Source organism: Puntigrus tetrazona, unplaced genomic scaffold, assembly GCF_018831695.1.
Source record: "Puntigrus tetrazona isolate hp1 unplaced genomic scaffold, ASM1883169v1 S000000446, whole genome shotgun sequence".
Taxonomy (NCBI): Eukaryota; Metazoa; Chordata; class Actinopteri; order Cypriniformes; family Cyprinidae; genus Puntigrus; species Puntigrus tetrazona.
The window spans coordinates 1,740-24,019 of NW_025048089.1; the positions used below are offsets into that span (position 1 = coordinate 1,740).

General features: G+C 36.5%; 1 pseudogene; it reads right to left on the reverse strand.

The window, feature by feature from the left end:
- Positions 1-264: 264 nt before the first annotated feature.
- Positions 265-22,045, reverse strand: LOC122333944 (annotated as a pseudogene).
- Between the last annotated feature and the right edge of the window lie 235 nt (positions 22,046-22,280).

The following is a 22,280-nucleotide window of genomic DNA, read 5'->3' on the forward strand; positions in this document are numbered from 1 at the left end:
AAAAAGGCTCCGCCCACTGCAGATTCTGAATGACTCATTCAGCAGATCAATATTGGCCAGTCCCAGTCAGAGCGAGCAGTGAGGCTTGCAGGTCGGGTCAGGGCAGACGGCCCATCCCTGAGGCGTGGTGGGCGTGGTAAAGCGGTGGGAGTGTGGTAACAGGAGCAAAGAAAAGGCCCTTGTGCTGCCCGCAGGGGTTCAGAAGAGGGGTTTCTTTGTTCGGCTGCGCTACTTTGTCAGGAAGTGTGATTTCTCTCCTCCCACCTTCCCCTCTTTCTCTCTCACTCGTCTGAGGGGGTCGGTCCTCAAAGGACACCTAATGGATTCTCGGAAGTACAAGGTGCCATAGGTCATTCGCGAGAAATTTGGTTGGGGTGGCGTGTAGAGTAGAACCTGCGGAGGAACAAGGTGGCTTCACGCTCAGAATGAATCTCACACACGCACCTCACGTTCTTTCACCACCCGTTAATCTTTATAGGGACAAAGGGTTAAAGCCATTTTCCACCATCTGTAGATCTTGATGTTTCAGAAATATCGTCCTAGAACCCCGACAAAGAAAATGATTTTTTTTTGGAAGCTCTGGCTGGAGCCAGATCAGTGATGGAAGACTCAATAAATGCTCGAGGCCTCCTTCAATCGACTTAAAAAGTCATTCCATGAAATTAATTCCATAGAGTCCTTCTGTTGTGCATTGTTCATCTCTAATAGACCTCATGCTTGGAACAAAAATTGTGCAGGTTGCACAAATCCACCAATTAGAAATTCTGTGTTAATGTAAAATCTTAAATGCTCAAAATTCTTCTAGAAAACAACAGACTGATACCATACTAACATTAAATTCTAAAGGGCTGTTCACACTGACATGATAATTTGCAGTTACAAAACTCAATAATTTTAATGAGAACTCATAATAGTTCACCCAAAAAATGAAATGGCCCTGCTCACCCTCAGGCCACTTAAAGATGTATATTTTTATCATTACATCACTTGCTCACCAATGAATTCTCTATAGTGAATGGGTGCCATCAGAATAAGAGTCAAACAGCTGACACATTTTTGAAAACATCTTAATGATTGTTATTGATTTCTTACAAACATGCAGTTTTCACTTAATGTGTTTGACTAGACTGTGGATTACGTGTGATTGTTTTCATCAGCTCATTCTAATGACACCCATTCCTGCGGAGGATCCATTGGTGAGCAAATGATATAATGCCAAATTTCTCCAAATCTGTTTAGGTAGAGAAAAATGCGTAGACAATAAGTTCATTTTAAGCTAATTTTTCATTTTTGGGTAAACCATTCCTTTAAGAGCAGTGTGCTTGAACCCTTGAAAGTAAGCTTAAAGACAATTCTAAACACAAGTACAGATCTTAAACATGAACCTTATCACACGCACACAAGACACACACAAGAAGAACTTACGAACATAGACTTATGAACACATCAGAGGCTCACGACTGCAATTTAAAAGCAGTTAAAACATGACAGGCACAAAATACCATACAAGACAAGAGCACAGGAAAAATATACAAGACAGATTTTGTCTGATTACACGTATTATACAACAAAAACACATGTATAGTTAAATATGAAGATATTAATCTAAATCTTAAAGGGTGGTTGCTTAATTTACAGTGACTTTTAACAGTATCCTCTGCAGACTCACCAATGATGGCCTCCCATTTGCCATTAGCCTGTGTGACCTCATAGGCACAGCGCATCTCGCTAAAGGACGCCAGCGCCTCCAATAATGAAGACCATGATCGAGGCCCGTACGGTACTCTCCAGGGGTTTTGTTCTTGTGCCAGTGGCCATATCGAGCACTATTATGGAAAGAACACAAGAATGCATGTTAACTTCAAGGTTAGTAAAGGAGTAACGTTTCTGACACATGCTTGTAAGGTTAAGTCCAATCACAAACACTGTGCCAGCTGGCCAATCAAAGTTACCAGACTGCTTGGAAGGAAGGTCTTGTGTAGAAAATGATGCTTTTGAAAGAGCCGGGGCATAGAGGAGTTACGATAACGTACAGTATTTGATTAAAGGTGATCAAATTTGATTATTATTAAAGTATGTCAACGTATTCTGTTACACCAAATAAGGATTTTAAAAATAGCATCATATGGCCCCTTTGATATCTTTCGTAACTTATTTTCTAGCGATTATTGTCGATTTGATTACAAAGATCCAATTGAAACTGAGCTGATCTAGACAATGACGTCTCTGCATTCAAATAATGAAATGCCTTTAGCTGAAAATTGAGTGTTTAATCTTGTTATATTTTACTGACACTCTATTTTCCAATTTGATACTGTTCAGTGCTTTGACACAATATGTATTGTTAAATAAATAAAGGTGATTGATTGATTGATTGATTGATTGATTGATGAGTGACTAAAGACTAGACACTACAGGCAAAAACATCGATTTTTATTATAATTTGCTCTGGTAGCCATTGACTTAATATGGAATATAATATGGAAAAAGAAATACAATGAGAATCAATAACTTATTATTGTAGCTACCTACGTTCTTCAAAATATCTTCTTTGGCGTTCAGAAAGAAATTCATAGAGAGTTTAGAACAAATTTAGGGTGAGTAAATGATGGTAGAATTTTCATTTTTGGTTGAACTTTCCCTTTAAGGAATGGCAGTTATTTGCAAGTATAATGAGAGTGAACGCTGGTGATCTCGAGTCTAATCAATAGCTACACAATGGGACCCATCAGCTCCCAGTTCTCCTCTGTGGAGTCAGGGACATCCTGCTTTGCCTCTGCTACTGTTTACAGGAGCTGTGCTGGTTTGTTTGTCCTGAAAGCAGAACAGTGCGGCGGGATCATTACTGCTGACCCTGAGGAAATATCCCAGTTTCCACCGCTTCTGAAAGAGACTTGATGTTCACCCACACCCCACATCATTACCACCCACCGATCAAGGTATTGATCTCAATGTTCTCCTTACCCTTGGGTGCACAAATGATTATTGATCCAAGTTGCTTCTATCTTTTAAATTGTGCAATACAAAAATGCATACACCTGTTTATTGGGGTTTTAGTGTGTGTGTGTGTGTGTATGTGTGTTAGGGTTGCCTTTGAAATTTCAAAAGAAATGGAAGTGTAATGGACATTTAAACTAAATAAATAACTGCTAGCTTTTGTTCATTTAAAATGTTGATTATAAAATCGATGATAATAAAATAAAAATACAAATTTAACAGTAGGGTCCCTTTAGTTATATATATATTAGTGCATTAACCAATGCATTTGTTACAGAATTTATAAATCTTTGTTGATTTTAGGTAATAAAAACACAACTATCAATTAAATAATATAAACATTTTAATTATGTATTAATATTTAACTAAGATGAATACATGCTTTAGAATTTTATTGAAAGTAATATCATATAATATAATATAAAATATAGAATTTGATTCTATTGTTAGTGTGTTATTTAATGTCAGTAATGTTTAACCTTATTGTAAAACAATAAAATTAAGATTATAAAAATGAATATGTGAAATTATATATATAATGAAATTAAATGATTTATAAACATCATATACATAATATAATTTTTTTAAATATGGTAATACCAGAAGCATTAGAGGATATTAAAGATGTATATTATATTATTTTAAATATATTTAAAATGATTATAAAATGCCAAATATTTGTATTTTCTTTTTAATTGTTTCTGGAAAATAGTAAAAGAACACAGAATGCTTTAATATATCTCTCATTCATTAAGCATAAAACACCTGAAAAATAATTTCTTGCTCATTTCATTTATAATTCGCTTCCTTTTTGCAAGTATTTTCCCTGTCATTCCAATTGAACTTCCTAAAGAAGTGTACAATTCAAATTCCTTTTTTCCGAACCGGTGGCAGCGTACCTGACTGCAGAAGTGCTGAAGGAAGAGGACGAGCGTGTTGAGGAGATGTAATGGATAATGTTTGGTGTCCAGCTTGTCATCGATAGCATCCTGCCACAACATTGACAAACAAAGCAAGACCACACATTTACACGCAATCTACACGCCAGTTGCTCTGTCAAACTGTGTGGATCAGGACCGACCTCTATGATGTCCTTGATGAGTGGGGTCCAGCGAGAAAGCTGATAGGTCTGCTCGCTCACACGCTCCCTTACGATCCAGCTTCTTGCCTCTGCGGAGAGTAGACTGCAGCGTACAGAAACAAAATGGCAGGTCAGAAAAAACTGCTTTAACAGCCGAGGAGGCTTAAGCATTGCTTAGGATGCAAATCGGACAGCGTACATCCGTGATGATTGGGGCCCCAGATGAGCCATATTGGTGATGATCTCACTGTCCTCAGGAGGATCTGGGCGTGTTGAATCAGCTTGTTAAGGTTCTCCTCTGTGATCCCTGTTTGCGACACAGGAACACATATGTTACAAAATGGCTGATCTGGGCGTTGAGAAACAAACCGCTTTAAAATGGCGCCAAAGACTCTAACCGTTCTTGAGGAAAATGTAGAGCAGGATGATGCGGATCTTGTCGTAGGTGCTGACGTTGGCATCCAGCAAGATTGGCACGATGGCCCTCATGGGGTCTTTAATCTTTTTCGCCCTCAGCGTCTGTTCCCATAGCGAGATCCTGCCGGGTGACAGAGCGCACTTCATAAATTAATGCTTAGCACACTGGAAGCAATAAAAATCTAAAATGATACGATGTTTTCATTTTCATTAGCATAGTTAGATTAATTTCATCCGCGGTGGTTCCTGGTATAGGTGATAGACCTAGTGCAGTGTTCTAGGCACACAGCTTTTTAGACACATACGCAATACTCGATCGCTCATTGTGGCAGTTTCATTTCTCCTGCTCTCCGCTCTGCTCACCCCCTCACTGAAAAAATAAATCGTGACCTAGTGGGTAACTTTTCCAAGCAGCTCCTGTGTTATACTTCCCTTCCCACCACCTCTTACTTTGGTTGCTTTCAGCCTACACCATAGAAATAGAATGAACAGCCAATGAAAAATGTCTTTTTATCTACTAGAAGTCAAAAATGGAGGAGGTATGGATGATTATAGTTTGGTCAAAATACTAACTAAATATATTCTAGCTATATAGAATATATATATTCTAGCTAAAATCATAGCAAATCTTTTAAAGCATTTTAAGCACTTTATATATATATATATATATATATATATATATATATACAATAATAATATCACAATAACATTTTGATGTCTGTGGCAAACTTGTACCTGTTCTACACGGCACAGCTTGTCCACGGTTCCCTAGTAGTGCTTCATGCAGTCCTCGGCCAACTGCAGATGGGTTGAGTACTAAAGGGGCAGAGATTTTAAGAGTCAAAATTCCAACAAGGGTCTCTTGTTTGGCTAAATGCACATGTGTTTGGACTTCTCTCACCTTGCTGAGCTCTTTCTGGTACTGCGGCATCTTCTTTAGCATTTTGAGACAGATCCCTCATGGTGGTCTGGAAGAAACACAGGACTGTCTCAGAAATGAAACCAGAACCAGAAGTAAAGACAAGTCTCATATCCAGCATGCAAAATTGGGACACGATTGCGATATAAAAGCTGCAATTGTTTGTGAGACTATACACTATTGCATATATAGCATAGTATGTCGCAGAAGAAATGTGTGTGTTTATGTCTATTGGCTTGTGCTGTGTCAGTAAACCAATCAATACTAATCCTGCCGTAAGCGTGAGAATGCTTTCACATGAGTCAGCCATCATGGTTTGGATTGGTTTCGGCTGCCAGTGCAATCTGCCAGGCTATCCTCCTTCGCCCACGCTATGCTATTCTCTCTGTGCTACTCCTCATTTATTCTCTCCTCCAGGCCCTCCCCTCAGTCGGACTCCAGCGTACCTTCTCTCCAGTATTCATCCGTTTACTAGCAGAAAACTCCTTCAGGGAACGTGTCACCTCCCTGTGAGCAAGGAAAATGAGAACGTAGGAAGAGAACAGGGATGTCACCATTTACAGACAGGAGTTCATCACAGGAAAACCAGAGCTGAAGACCAAAAATGTAAGGTTTACTCACTGTGAGACCTCAGCAATATGTTTGTGCCGTAGTGCCACCCAGAGTCATCGTCTTCATGCAGCAGCACTTCCTTCTCACGAGAGTCTCCTATTCCACTGGTCTCGTACCTGCCAGATACAAATAAAACTAATTATTATATTATTATTTAAATTATTATATTATATCATACTAGATTATATATGGTATATTTTATATAACAGTTTTTTTATATTATGTGTATTTCAGTTATTGAATATTTCATTATAGAATGGAATAATATAATAAATTAACTCATTAATATTATTTAAACATTTTAAATCATTTAAATATTTTAGAAGTCAGATGTGGTTTAATTATTATTTTAATAAATCAGATGTATTTTTATTATTTTATGATATTATATTTGTAATACTATTATATAGTAATAAAAGAAGCTACATTTTTAGAAAATATTATTTAAAAATAGAAAAAAATACATATTATACTGTATGTATTATAATAATTTTATTGTATGATATTATATGATATCTATACAATATAATATCCTGTAATAATATAATAATTTAATCTAGTAAATGTTATTTTAAAAATATATATTGACTTACTTGTAGACATCGTTCTCGATGGGCAGCAGGTCATAGGCCATAGCCTGAAAGGTGAGCTCGTGCAGGACAGGAGAGACTGGGTGAAACCTCGGTCCAGAATAATGAGCTGAGAGCGAGCCTTGTCTGGACCCTGCAGAGAGATCAGAAAAAATCTACTATTACTCCATGATTAGCATGAAGCCATTTTCTGATTAACAAGAATCCAATACAATAACTTGTCCACAGTAAGACCAGGACAGTCATCATTACATCAATACTATTTTAATCATAATTACTATTTTAAAGGTTTAACAAAATCAAAATCTTTCCAAGACTGCGCTGAAAGCTGCTTATGTTCCCCTGAGGAACATGCACTCCTTCTTCTAGCATATTCTTATATGCATGTATTAACTCCTTTCTCCCTGCAGTGCAGTAACTGAGATGTGCCGCTCCACCTCCCCATTGTGGGATCATCTGCCTTGTAGGCGTCCAGTTTGTCCTGAAGCAACTGAGCCAGAGTGGCGTTATCTTTATACTCCCTGTGCACAGAAAATCAGAGTATTAGAGCAGAGAAAGCGAACGTGAGACAGCTCTGTTGATCCTGACGAGCGGCCACTTCCTGCAATCTGATCCAGAGATGACTGGGCATCTGTCTTCTACACTAGTTCCTGCTGTAAGTGTGTGTTTAGGTAGGATAAATATGATTGCATAATGTGAAAATGGCACCGTCAGGAACGGATGGGTTATGAAGGTGATTAATTGTTACCCTCGGTATCGGACGGCAGGGTACTCCTTCAGTGTGGCACACAGCGTTGCCAGCTGCTCTGCCAACCGCTCCATCACAGGGTTCTTCAGCTGTGTCTTATGAGGGCTGTAGAAACTCTGGAAGGCATCAGGGTTGTCCAAAGAGAACACCTAAACACACATTCACACTCGTCACTGATAGAGCAGTAATGTTCACAGGAGATTTGATCAGCTGGGGCTTTGTATCTGAGCCATTTAGGGGCGGGTCTATCTAAAATGGTTTGTTATAGTTGAGTACAACTGAAATTAAGTTTAAAATCATAAAAAATATATATAAATGTTACTTGCAATAAATATTAAGTGAAAGAAAATATAAGCTTTTTAAGTTCACAAGGCAATGTCTTTCATGTTGATTTAGTTAGATGGAATAAAATAAACCGGAAATAAAATTAAATACATTTTATAGATACAAAAACAAAAAGTACTAAAATGACAAAACACAAAATGACTAAAATGAACATATATATATATATATATATATATATATATATATATATATATATATATATTCATATAAAAATTCATAAATTAAAATGATATTTTTCTCTAATACACGTTTACACAATTATTGACACCAATAATATCAGTACAATATCTCTGAAATATATGTTGATTCATATTCACAATTTTGAGCGCTCCACTGTGATTATGAACATGAATAATTTTATATTTTTTTTTTCCAAGTAAAAGATCAAAAAGGATTAACAATGCAGATTAATTGTCACAACTGCCTTTAATCATATTTACCAATGGTGCTGATATTTTTGGCCAATGACTGCGTATGTGTGTGTATAAAACCATATTAATATTTCAATTATACTAAAATAAAACTGATCTGAAATAGGTTATATCACTATAAAAAGCCATGCTAGGCAATCTCAATGAGAAGTATATAGTATAATGCATAGTAAACCCCAGGAAAAAAAGCCAATAATTGTAAATGGCAGTAAATAATTCAGTTTATATTTAAAATGTTTTGTTATATTAAATAACGTATCTTAAGCTCACCAAGGCAGCATTTATTTTCATTTAATTTATTAGCATTTAACTCTAAATGAATTTTATTCTATAAATAAATATTTTTATGCTTTTGAATGCATGTCACATGTTTCCAGTCTAGTCTGAGGATGAGCATGGAGTTAGTGAGTTTTCTCCAGTCTCTGCTTTCATTCATTTCCTTCCTGTCTATGTGTTTCCTGTGGCTGAATCTCTGATTGTGTCAGACCGTCTATCTGTATAGGTCTTCACTGCCACCCTCCCCACCCCTATCGGCACAAACAGGGTCACATGACCATCCTTCTGTTGAGCAGATGGGTTCCCCTGATGCTTGTTTCCTCTCATAACCACCTCTGATTGGCCAAGGCTCTCTTTGGATGCTCGTCGGCCAATTACGCGCTGCTGAACGAGGCGGGCCTGCAAAAACACTGAGCTGCAACATCACGCCAGCAGAAACGCACTGCTCCTCTGACTCCACTGAATTAATCATAGCAGACAGCCGAAGCAGCAAGGCATTGTGGGCCAGACTGCATCCCCCCAGCCACAGAGCTGTAACGATCTATTTCTGCATTCACAGAGTTGTTTCTGGATAGTTCTCTATACGGATAGTCATTATTCCTAATTATTTTTATCTCTGTCGTCCCTCCCCTCCTGAAATGGCTCACCTGGGACTCATAGGGCAGGAAGGCGATGTTGATCTCAGTTAGGGTTTTAATGGTTTTGGAGGCACGGCTCTTCACCACATCATTAAACAGGGGTCCGGGCAAGCTGGGGAAAAAAAAACATTGGTAGTTGACATAGCATTTGAGCAATGACCGATAGTTTATTAAATTTTTAAAGTAAAATAATCTTTTCACGCTTATTTTATATAGATGTAAATATCTGAAATTAAGTGTAATATACCCCAAATCAGCTGCAATATATCAGCAATAAAATCTCCAATAAAATCAGCTTCAATATTTAACTGCAAATTTACACTTTTATAAACAAGTCAAAAATACAACCAAAATCAGCTGCAAAATTTTACTGCAACATATAATTCCGTTATTCTCTTATCTTCTTTTTTTTGTTTATATATGTTATTAAATTTGTGTGTGTGTGTATCGCCAAACAATTTAATGTCAAAAATGTATCCAGAATTTACTGCATATTTAAGCTTTATTTTATTTTATTGTTATAGATGCAGGTTTAACTATTTTTATGTATTCATTATGTTTAGTTAATTTATTATTTTTTATTTTATTTACTGCCCACTTATATGTTTCCCACTCCTTTTTATTTTTGTAACAAACTACATAATAATTAAGTTCATTAATATTTGTAGGAAAGTCTTGCTGATTTCCTGTGTAGTAGTCTAGGTTTGATTGAGGTCCCATTAACACTATGGTGTGTATTATGCTTGCAGAGCACTTGAAGTACAGTGGAGTACCCTCAGATACTCACAGTCAGTGAAGAAACACATGAGCCGCTTTATATTTCGCTGAATGGGGATCTTTGAAGTCATTGACGAGTCTGCACGGACTGGTAAGAGAAATACAACAACCTTTAGATAAGACTGCGTCTGTGTTTTGTGTTGTTATAGCAAGCAAAATGGCCAGCAGAAACGACAAAGAGTTTCAGGCTATCTGTGTAGGCTGTGTAAATACTGTGTGTGTGTATATCGTGTTAGTGAATCACATATGTTCAGTGTGTACAGTGTGAAGGTTCCGCCTCCACGCTGCGAAGCGGTCTACACTGGTGGTGTTATTTTGCTTTATTAGCATCTTCTAAAATCAGTGTGTTCGAGTACCTTCTCAGTCGGGGTGATCAGGTAAATGGCCTCCAGTGACGGGAGAGGCTCTCTTCTTCGCTTATTAATGTCTTCAACAACTGCAGAGATAAAAGTAGAAACAATGGTCAGTCACAGAAGCAGCTTTTCTTTTCTGAATGGGTTATTTTTATTAAAATGTTTGGCTAATTTAAATAAAGCTAAAATAAAATTTCATTAGATGAAAAGCTTTGCCTTGAAACATGTGAAATGTTGCCTCTACATTGAATTAATATTAAAGCATTAAAAATAAAATGTTTAAAAATACAAAAATAAAGAAAATTAAGCTTAAATAGTCATTTTTATATATATATATATATATATATATATATATATATATATATATATATATATATATATATATATATATATTGCCTAACATATTGCTAACTTTAATTTAGTGTGATGCTTTCCGGATCTGTTCTTTTGCAGATATCTCATAGACGTATCTTGTGTGGGCATAGTTTATGTTTATTTTCATCTGGTCGCTATTTTTGCGATTATAGAATTGTTTGAGGTTTAGAGATCAGTTATGAAATTGGATATAATTTTTATGTCTCAAGTCTTTGAGCCATAGACTTGTTGTTAGCAGCAATGGTAAACTTTTTACTTTAATCTGAAGATAAAAAACGGACGATTGGCTTACTGGTGATGCCCTCTGTCATGATATCAGTCATTTTGCAGCAAGAGGACAGCATCCTCATGCTGAGCTGGTCCACAATCAAAGCCTACAGAGAAAACAGAGAGCAGGAGCCATGAGAGAGTCTCAGAAACCCACTTTACTGCAACAGAAAGGTCTGTTGCTTATGCAGGCAGTGTGAAAACTGTTATTTATTAATATGGCACAGAAATAAATATGCATGCGGTGTGATACAAGCAGAACAGGATGGATGGAATTGTTTGGGCTTAATTATTCACTCTGATTTCCTGTCTGCGGCTCGGGACTCAATGAAGATTAAAACTGTGGTGCGATGACATAAGGATAGAGTTGTTGCTATGGCGACGGGGTTACTGAGTTTTATCTTACCTTCCACTCTCCTTCTTCTTCACCTTCTTGATGACATCATTCATAATCTCTGCAGGAAGAAAAGTTAATCAAACAACAGATATTAGTGATTTTGACTAGTCATATCCATGTTTAAACCACAAATACATGCTGTATAAGCGATAAACAATATTCCAGTTCAACTTTTGTTTTATTTAAAAAAATTGTATTTATTCCTGTAAAGCAAAGATGAATTGTCAGCATCATTACTCCAGTCTTCAGCGTCACATGATCCTTTCAAAATTCATTTTTATATGCCGATTTGCTGCTCAAGAAACATTTCTTGTTATTATCAGCGTTGAAAAAAAATGCGCTACTAAATATTTTTATACAAAAAGAAACGGGATTCTTTTGTCATTAGAATGCCAATTGGACATATTGGACATATTTCGTAACGTTATAAATGTTGTTTTTGTCACGTTAATCAACTTAATCATCCTTGCTAAAAAAAATAAAAATACTGTATTTTAGCGTAAAATAGCTGCTGCCGTTATTGAACAGTTCTTTGACTGTTTAGGACGGCTCTAGATTCATCACAGGAGAAAAAATCATTAGACAATTAAGGGCTGCATATGTGTCGTACTGCATTGTGTTTGACAGGAACCAGCTTGTGTGGTCATTTATAAATGATGTTAATAGCTACTGATGTGTAGGAGGCAGATAAATATCTTACACAATCAAAATATGAAGGCATTAGTCATGACACAATGTATATCGCTCTCCATCGCACCCTTTATCATCAAACACACCTGCTACATTGCCATACAAAGCCTCTGGCATTTGTGTGTGTGTGTGTGTGTGTGTGTGTGTGTGTGCCCGTTCTGTCCTAGTCACACCTGAGCCTGACTGTGCCCACTGGTCCTCTACTAAAATGGATTATCTCACTCTCCTTTTTTATCTCTCTACTCTCTCTCTCTCTCTCTCTCTCTCTCCTTCAGAAGGGTTTTTTTGGCATCTGTTACATCAAAATTCATAGGCATGCCTCTTAATAAACTGGCATTCTGGCTGCATAAAAGAATCATATTCATGAAATGCAGTTAATCTGGTCATCCAGGTAATATTAAAATTATGATCAGGAATGTAACTGTGGGGGGGGGGCGAGACTGGCTGAGCTACACCCAGCTGCTTCTTATGAAACATTACCAACCCGATCACAGAAATAAAATCACAGCTGGGAGATATAAAGTCACAATTACAAGATAAGGAACACAACTGTGAGATGTAAAAGTCAAATTCTCAGATGTAAAGTCACGATTGTGTAAGATCCGAACTGTAAGGCTGTAAAATTAACAAGTGTGTCTAAAGTAACAAGTGTGAGAAAGATTTGACAGTTGTGAGATATAATGCCAAATTAGCAGCAATAAAATGGCAGTTATGAGGAAAAAACAGCTATTATACAACGTTCAATGCTAGAAAAAAGCACCGATTGTAAGTCCCAGTTATATGGGGAAAAAAAGCATTGATGATGAAATATTAAAATTGATAGAAAGTTAGTATTATGAGAAAAAGTGGCAACTGATAGTCACACCCTAAGAAAAACCATCAGGTGTAATATATAAATCAAATGTTATATGAAATTATGAGTATAGTATACATGAAATGTTCTTCTAGATTCTCCTATATCTGTGTTCGGTTATTTCACTTTAATTGCAAAAGGCCTGCACATTACAATTAGAGTAAAATCACTGAACCTAAACATAGTAAAAATTTCATTTTAGATGAAAATAACAAATGCTTTGCAGCTGACCTCTTCAGATATTCTGAGATAAGTCAAAATGCCAATTGTGAGATATAGTCAAAATTATGTGGGAAAAAAAAGTGTTGATTGTGACATAAAATGGCAATTACATATTTTAAAAGCAGTACTTTAGCAAAAGTAACACTTAAATTATTTATTTATTGTGCTGTTTTCCTATTTTCTTATGCTAATGAAGTGTTAGGCTGATGCTCCACATAAAAATGAAGGCCATAATGCTCTATATTTATAAGATTTATATATTTATAAAAAATTTATTCAGTATGCACCGTTCCTGTAAAGTGCATTTGTCTCAGATTGGGAAGCTGGGCGCTATCAGATGTGAGACAGAGACAACGTTTGCTATGGTAGCAAATTGAATCTGTTTATCTCCTCTGTTCAGATGCCACGATTGTGCTGCTTACAGACGATGTTAAATGAACACAGCCGATCGTTGAGAATTGAATCTATGCAGAATCTCTTTCTGTAACTACTGTTTCTGCTCTGTGGTTGATCTCTCTTACTCTGCTGTAAGTAATCCCATCATGCAGGGATTGGGCGGAGGCGACCATGTTTGTGTGTCGGGGCCAATATTAGCATGATTGCAGTGCTAGCCATCTGGTTGTAGTGTCAGAATAAAGGCGCTCCAGGGTGATTTTGTGGTTTTGACATTTGTGCGGTGCAGCGATACAGAGTTAAGCTCCGCTGTGGATGAAAACGCTGAATCCTGGCTGAATCCAGATGGATTATGGGTGTTTAAACACCAAGCATAAGATTAGCAGGCAGTTTAGCTAACAGGAGATTTAGCATTGATTCCGGTAGCAATTTATGTGAACGAGGGCCAAAGCTAATCAAACCGAGAGTAAAGCAATCTATTAAAGAGTTCAATTGAAAACATATTTGTCAAAATTCTGACATGTTGGAAAGGAGAATGGTTTAATAATAAAAACGAGTAAAGTAAAAAGTAAAGTATGACTTCAGTGAAAAAGCCATGCTTAAAAGCTCCAGATACTAGCATTACCTTCCAAAATGTGTGGGATGTTTCTTTTTGTAGCCAGCAGAATTCAGAAAAGCTTATATAATTCAAATCCTCAGCAGAGCTTCATTATTGTCTCATTTTTTTTATTGTACTTTTCACACAAGATGATGCTTTTAAATCAGGTCAAAAGATATATATATATATATATATATATATATATATATATATATATATATATATATATATATAGGTTTTGTTAACTAAAACTATTAAAAGCCTTTAATATGTAAATGTAACTAAACGAAAACTAAATCTAAATAAACCCTTTAATGAACTAAGATAAAGCTGTAATAAAATATGGCTTTTACACTAAAAACTTGCACTTAAAGCAGTTACCAGTATATAAAAAAATTACAAAAGTGCAAAGCTAAAACTAAACTAAAAATATAATATATATAATATATAATAAATACTGAAAAAAATTAATATTACAAAATACTATGTGGTATATAAAATAACAGGTACAAAATCTTATATACTTATATAGTATATAAATAATACTAAATATGTAATAATGTAATAATTCTTAATGTGCGTTTAATTTACATTGATTCATAAATAAAATACATTTAAAGAAAATTACATTTGTTCTTATCCATTATTTGCTTGAATGAGTATCTATGCTTTGTGTGTCTTTGTGTTCTTCTACTACTACTTTTACTGAAAATAACACCAAGGGCACACACTTTCAGAGGTATACTCCGGTCACGTCGCTCTCAGCTGTCTCCAGAGGACACTTCATACAGTCATGTGACATCGGCACAACTCCCCACTGGCCTGAGTTCACTTCTGCCCATGTTCAGCCTCAGGACTAAGGTAAAAACCATTTTACTGTACAAATGGGGGTTACTGTTGCGAAATGAGGAAAAAAAAACATGGAAGGACGAAATGAATGTCAAACGGCCTCATCTAAGGCCTCTGCAACATTCTCAAAAATCCTAATCAGTGCGCATTTAAACACCATCGGCATGCATGCATCTATTTTAGACACTCTTTTATGGGGACTTCTCGATGTATTGATCTAGCTTCCTTGCTGATGTGTAACCTTTCAAGATGAATTCCTGCAGTGCAGTAGAAATAAACTGGTTATCATACTGTACACACAGACTGCAGGCCAGGTTTCAGTTAATAGACTCCATTTATTTCTTTTTCCACCTCATATCGGGTAATAAAATGTACCGCAGTCTATCAGCTATGTGTCACTGCAGGCCGGATCGCCTGAATGCTGATTTTCTCAAAAGGCGTTTCCAAAGGTGTTTGGGTTTAACTGATTTTGCAAAGACCAAATGGGGTATAATATATATCCAGTTACACTGGAGTCATTTACAGTTATATAGGTATAATTTTTACCCAAAAATAAAAATTTGCTGTAAATGAAATCAACCACAGGTCATCCGAGGATGTAAATGAGCTTTTCTTCATCATAAAGAGATTTTGAGATATTTAGCATCACGTCACTAGCTCACCAATGGATCCTCTGTAGTGAATGGGTGCAGTCAGGAGTCCAAACAGCTGATAAAATACAAATCACGCAGGAATCCACATAACTCAAGGCCATCATTTATCTTTTTGTAAAACAAAAACATGAATTTTTGCATATAAATTTTTTGCACATTTCTCTCCTGATTCAGACAAAACTTTTCACTTCAGAATGCAATATTAAAGATAAAGGACCCATATACTTTAAGTTAAAAACATCTTGATGAATTTGCAAAGCGTAGATAGTTGTTAATTATGAATGGATCACTTGCGGAATATCGTGATGTATTTATTGGCTGTTCAGACTCCTGTTCTGACGGCACCCATTCACTGCCGAGGATCCACTGGTGAAAGAAGTGATGTAAGGCTAAATTTCATCACAACGGCAGTCTAAACAGGAGCGCGAATGTACAATACAAGCACGTTGGCCAACAGCACACTAAGGTTTACAATGGTATCATGCATTTGTATTAATGATAACGTTTCAGTTTGCTTTTAAAACTGACACAGATATACATGTTCTCCTGGTTCATGTCAGACTGATTTCTCAGCACGTCACAAAGAAGGGCAGATGCTGTCGGAAGAGCAATATATGGTTTCTGTCTCATGCTCTTTCACTTAAACACTGAACCTCTCTCCTGAGTACACCAGCTGGAGTCTCATCTCACTTCAGCTCTTCACTCTTCATACTTAACCTTAATGTAGATGTCTTAATTAAGCACAAGCTGTAGTTTGCGATAAAAGTAGATGTTTGGTTAAACTAAGCTAGATCTTGCAGCTGTAATCAAAGATTGCTTTAGCAAGGACAGCGTTTTTGATATGATGCAATCACTGTGTTTGACTGCTGGTTATTCCTAGGCAATATGCTAATATGCTATTCATTCGCAATATACTTTGCTGACTATAATAAAAAGCAAGATTGTAAATGATGTAAATTTGCTTTAGTGATTGCATGCATGATTATTAACTTAATAATCAGTTTGTCTAATCTAGAAACATTTATGAGTGATGATATTTGCATAAAATTAGGTAGTATATCATCACCGTATTGATACTTATATCAAATCACCATTGTAGGCCATTTCAGAGCAAATACAGAGAAAAATACCACCCAAGCTGTGCTTCTGGTCAATACAAAAAAAAAAAAAAAAACTATAGCTGCTCATCGCTGCAGATTTAACCCTCCATATTCCCAGGCTCCCTCAGAGGCACTCTCATTTCATGACCCACTTTTACGCTCAGTCTCTCGGATTTTTACGACCATTTACCTTAAAGAGACAGTCTGTGGTTTTCTTTATCCTTGTGGATCTGCTTTAATTTTCTGGTATGAAAACCAAACCTAGAAACCATTCTCGTTTTCTATTTATGTTGCATCACTTGGATGCATCAGTGACCTTAGTGCTTTCTCTTATTTTTCAGCCAAGCTTTACTATAAATATCTGCTGCGTAGGATTGCAAACAGAAACTGAATCATGGGTTTCTTATAAAGGAGTTTTATTTTAATATATAGAGGCTTTTTGAAGAGAACTGGTGTTGTCTGAGAATCTCATCCATACTGCAGTGCGGTCTATGCGCATAGTGTCAGATAATGCCCCTGAGAAGGTGACTATCCAATATTGCCCTTGTGTAACAGACAGAAGATGCTCTGCTAAAGCCCAACTAACGTCACAGAGTCCAAGGACAGACACACACACACACACACACACACACACACACATTGACTCGGATGCTGTCCTGCTGGTATAGAATTTCAGCATGCTGAGTCACTACGCAACATACCCGCTCAATGAATGCACACAAGAGCTTTCTGAGGAAAGAAAAGTGATGCTGAAAAGACTTCATGCCAGGCATGATATTATAATTCAGGCTGATCCTGACATGGCAATAATTATAATTGGAAATGAAACTATCACTCATGTCAGAGCCAATTTATTTAGTATTTTGTAGCGGATGATGTTGAATATTTAATTGCATGCAGGCTCTTTCACCTATATGTTATCTAAAAAATAGTCATTTAACAAGACTAATAAAGTTAATATTTAATAACAATATTAAATTAAATAAAAAAAAATACAAATATGTATATGTTCACATATTGTACACTATAATTATGATAATTTATGTAATATACAGGAAGAAATATTAATATACTATAATATAAAATAATACAATTGATTTTGATTAGATTAGGGAATTAAATTATTGTAGCTGTTAATATTTTTATACGTTTATTTTTCTTTTTAATTTCTTTTGATTTCTTACAAAAATTACTTTCTAGATTTTTAGATGTTAATATAAGTGTAAAAATGGAGTAAATGAACATGCACATAGATAAATGTAAACCGACCATCAAATAATGGATATAGCACTATAGTACATATATCTGTATTATAGATAATCTGCATGTTTTGTATTTTACAGCATGTTTTGTACTGTACTGCAGTAGTCCATTTTAGCTCTCTGTTTGTCTCAACATCTCCAGGCTCATTTTCATAGGAAAGCAATAAACCGTCTCTCAACGGGAGAATTCTGGATAATGTATTCCAGGGGACTCAACGGAGACCTTGAATTAAAGCGTTATCTTTATTTCTTACCATTAATCTCAAACATAAAAGCATCCTAAAACCAGATCATGCCGTTAATAACCACAAGGAGAATTGACATAAAACTGCACGAACAAAGGCACGCTCATGGCTGATCTAAATAGAAATCTATAATTCATTTCGCCTGTTGGTACACTGTGCATCCGCCTGCAGAGATCGGAGATGTTACACTGGTCTGTGCACCCTTGCACAAAGCTAATGCAACACCCAAATGTCAGGCGAGTGCAATCATGGATAATGACAGGCTAGTGGTGCATTTCAGACATGGAGACAGCCATGCCGGCGTACAGTAGACTAACAGACAGCAGCATCTTTAACGCGGTTCACGGCTTGCCAGAATTGGTTTTGAGATTTGGGATAGGCGTTGTGAGCAAACATCTAAAATAACTAGAACACTACAAAGCCTCTGGCTGGTTTGCTGCTAATAGTGCTTAATAACGCAAGCAATGGATTTGAATACTTTTCCAGAGAGAAGATGCAGTTATTTCCGTGACAGATGATAAAATGGGGAAAATCAATCCCTAATCTGTTTTATTGTCTTCAAATAGAGCATCTAAAGAGTATTTTTAAACAACCTAAGATGCTTTGCCAGCCTAAGATGGTTTAAAATGATCTTGACGTCAGAAAATTGCTCAAAAACCTTTTAAATAAACCCTGAGCTGGTTTAAGCTGCTTTTTGGTGTTCTCTGAATATATAAGATCTAGTCTGTATTGCTACTCCCTTTTTAATTTCACTCTGCCCTTCATTTAACCCCTCATTCTTTTTTCATCCACACTAGAATTAATCATCATTAACTGCTATTTTATCCCGGTGCGTGTCTGGTCTACGTATTCTTTATAAACGGTGTGAAGACATGGTCTGGCTTACAGGAGAAACCTTGATGAGTTGCTATGGAATGCAATTCTGAAACAATAAAAGAGCCACACGCTGGATCCATACTCCCCAGCTCTGTTAATGGAAAACGATAAACAATGTCCATTGTAGCAAAAGCTTCCTAATACATTCCACGTTATGCACGCTGACGTGACAGGCATGGAGTTGTCTTTGAGCTTTAAAGGAGTTATAAATGTCCTCCGTTCAAGTGAAGCATGAATCCTGCACGCTTACAGTTTGCCGCAGGGCACACTGACTGTCCTCTCTTCCTCTCCATACACAAGCATGCACGGTATGATCTATGACTCTCGTCTCATTTCAGCTTGTTATATTAATATTAAAACGTTTCAATCTATTGTCATATAGCCTACATATAGGCTTTGTGTGTTTGGATATGAATCTGACATTCCCTGGTCTTTATGACTCAAGTTATACATTATAATAAAAATCTAGTGCTGTAAAATGCCTAATCACAATTAATCACATGCAAAATGAAAGTTTTTCTTTATATAATATATATATGTGTACTGTGTATATTTATTATGCATATATTTAAGAAAATATATATTGAGTGTATTTCTGTATAATAAAAATATACACAGTGCACACACACACACACACACACACACACACATATATATATATATATATATATATATATATATATATATTAACCATCTCAAAAAAATCAAGGTTTTTCTTATATATATATATATATATATATATATATATATATATATATATATATATATATATATATATATATGAAAAAACCTTGATTTTTTGAAAGTGATTAATCTATTAATAGCACTAATATCATATGCCTTCCTGAATGCTGAATGTGTAATTTGGCTAAATCTGGTAAGTAGAGGCATAGTATAAGCTCAATTCATGAAAATGGATCAACAAATAGGCAGGCTAACAAAAGAACTGGTTCATTCAGAGCTAGACTAATGCCGATGAAAGACCCTTTAGACAAATGCTGTGAGTCATTCACACAGATGCTGTCCATGTGTACTCACGCTGTCCCCTTATATTACATCCTACAGCGCATATACCAGCCCTGCTTATTTTAAAGGTAAAACAAATCAACAGACATCGACAGTCTAAGCAAAAACATATGAATTTGGTCAGTCTTCGGCTCATGCCTTTGCTCTCTGTCTGACCCTGCGTCTGATCATTGTTATGTGTACTGGATCTCATGTCCCTGGAGAAGACACATACACCCACGGCACATCAAATCGCAGGAAAACCAATCCATCATCCCGTGTGTGAGGAAGACAGAATGCAAGGCAGGTGTTCGGAGCATTTATGGCTTTTAATGATCAGGTTTCAGTCGATATTGATTATGTGCGCGAGCCTTTCATTTGGACTGGACAATGCAATAGCTTTTTCACTATTGTCGGATTTTCTGTGCTTTCAGTTTGAAGTTAGCATAAGGTGTTTCAGCAACATTAACTGATGTATTACAAACAAAACAAACTCAAAAATGCGGTTATGTGAATGATGTGGGCATAATATGAGTCAATGACAAATAAAGATAATGGAAAGGTTAAGTGTTTTTTTTTTCTTTTTTCAAATATTTTGGTTTTATTTTTCCTTAATCATTTCATTATTTTAAATCAAACTATATATATATATATATATATATATATATATATATATATATATATATATATATGCTTCATTTGTGATTCATTCTTTTGTTTTAAAGCGATAGACTTTACACAAATATTTTAAATAATTATTCAACATATTGCGTTTTTATGTATTTACATATTTTAATTAAAAATGACTCTTATACTCAAATGAAAACGATATGTATGTTAAATATAAATGTAAAACATATTTTATTTAACTCTATTAAGCTACAAATAGAATACTTCTTAATTTATCTTAATTTATTAATAAATAAATAGTCATCTGATCATGGCTTATTATATAGTATTATATCAAATAGTTCTTATTTAAATTGTAAAATGTGTAAATGTAACAACTGACGTGAGATGACTGGAGTAGCCTGCCTTTGACACGAAAATACTATTTACTTGCCGTTTCTTAATCATTTGTGAAATGTACTAGTCATTTCTGATTGAAAACGCAGTGGCTAATGTCATAGACCCACATTGTGGAAAAAAGTCACATTTGTAATAATATGTTTAATTGACCGTTTCAGAAGCTATATCAAAACGGTTTTCTCCGTATCCTCCCGCATAAGCCAAATATTTCTCTATACCGTAAGCTCCCACAACCGCCATCAGTCTGTCCGTACTAAACGCCATTCTGTTCCCGCACGCTCTCTCGGCTAGTATGCGCTACACATGACAGACACAGCTACACCTCTGAGGATGCGCATTCGGTGCTCTCATTTTCCCTTATTCAACCGAACGCGAACCGCTCCGCCATTTAACGATCCATCTGGAGATGCGAGGCAGCTGCATTCGCGCTAAAAGCACGGGCACTTCCTGGGTAGATCGGTTCACCAGCTGGAGCTTTACGCAATGGAATATAATGCACTGGTGATCAATCACAGGGGTGAGGCTTTGCCAAAACGCATATAATTAAGGCTCGTCTCCAGAACTAGAAGATTAGAGTTGGGCAAACGTCCCTCTGTCCTATCCTCGTTACGCCTGTAAATGACAAACCGAAGCAAAATAAACAAAAACGCAGAGGTCTGTCGACAGAACCCTGCGTAATTCCTCAAACGTCCGTGCAGAATAAGAGGCGTTCCTGTGATGGACCATCTTTACGCCGGTGCATCGAGCTGCTTTTGGTGCTTGCCTGGTTTATTAATGCATTTAAACAGCGTGCGACGAGAATTAAACCTATTCACGTCATGATGCACAATGCGCATCCGCAGCATCCCGGGAGTAATGTCCTCCCCGTTCGGCACAATGGCAGGAAACAACCAGCCGCATCCAGGGAACCGAACGCCGAGGAACACTAATGGCACATGCAAAAGGGAAGGTACCATCAAATAGCACGCGCATACGGTTGAATATTAAACCTCGGTAGCCGAAGATTAACATTATGCTCTTACTTTCGCCAACGACCGCCTTTAATCCAATTGGGTGCCGCGATGCTCCTGAGAGTGTTCGCCCGTGTGCTGTATCTTCTTCTCCTCCCTCTCCTCCTCTTTGCTGTCTCTGGCAGAGCGGTGCTGCGCACTCACAGCAGCTGACTGCGGAGATTCGTCACTGCGTAACCGCCCCTCCCTCGCGTGCGCTCGCGCCACCGGGCGCCGTTAAACGTAGCGCGTCTGCCAGAGGCTGAGGGCGCAGGCACTGAATCGCGGAAAGT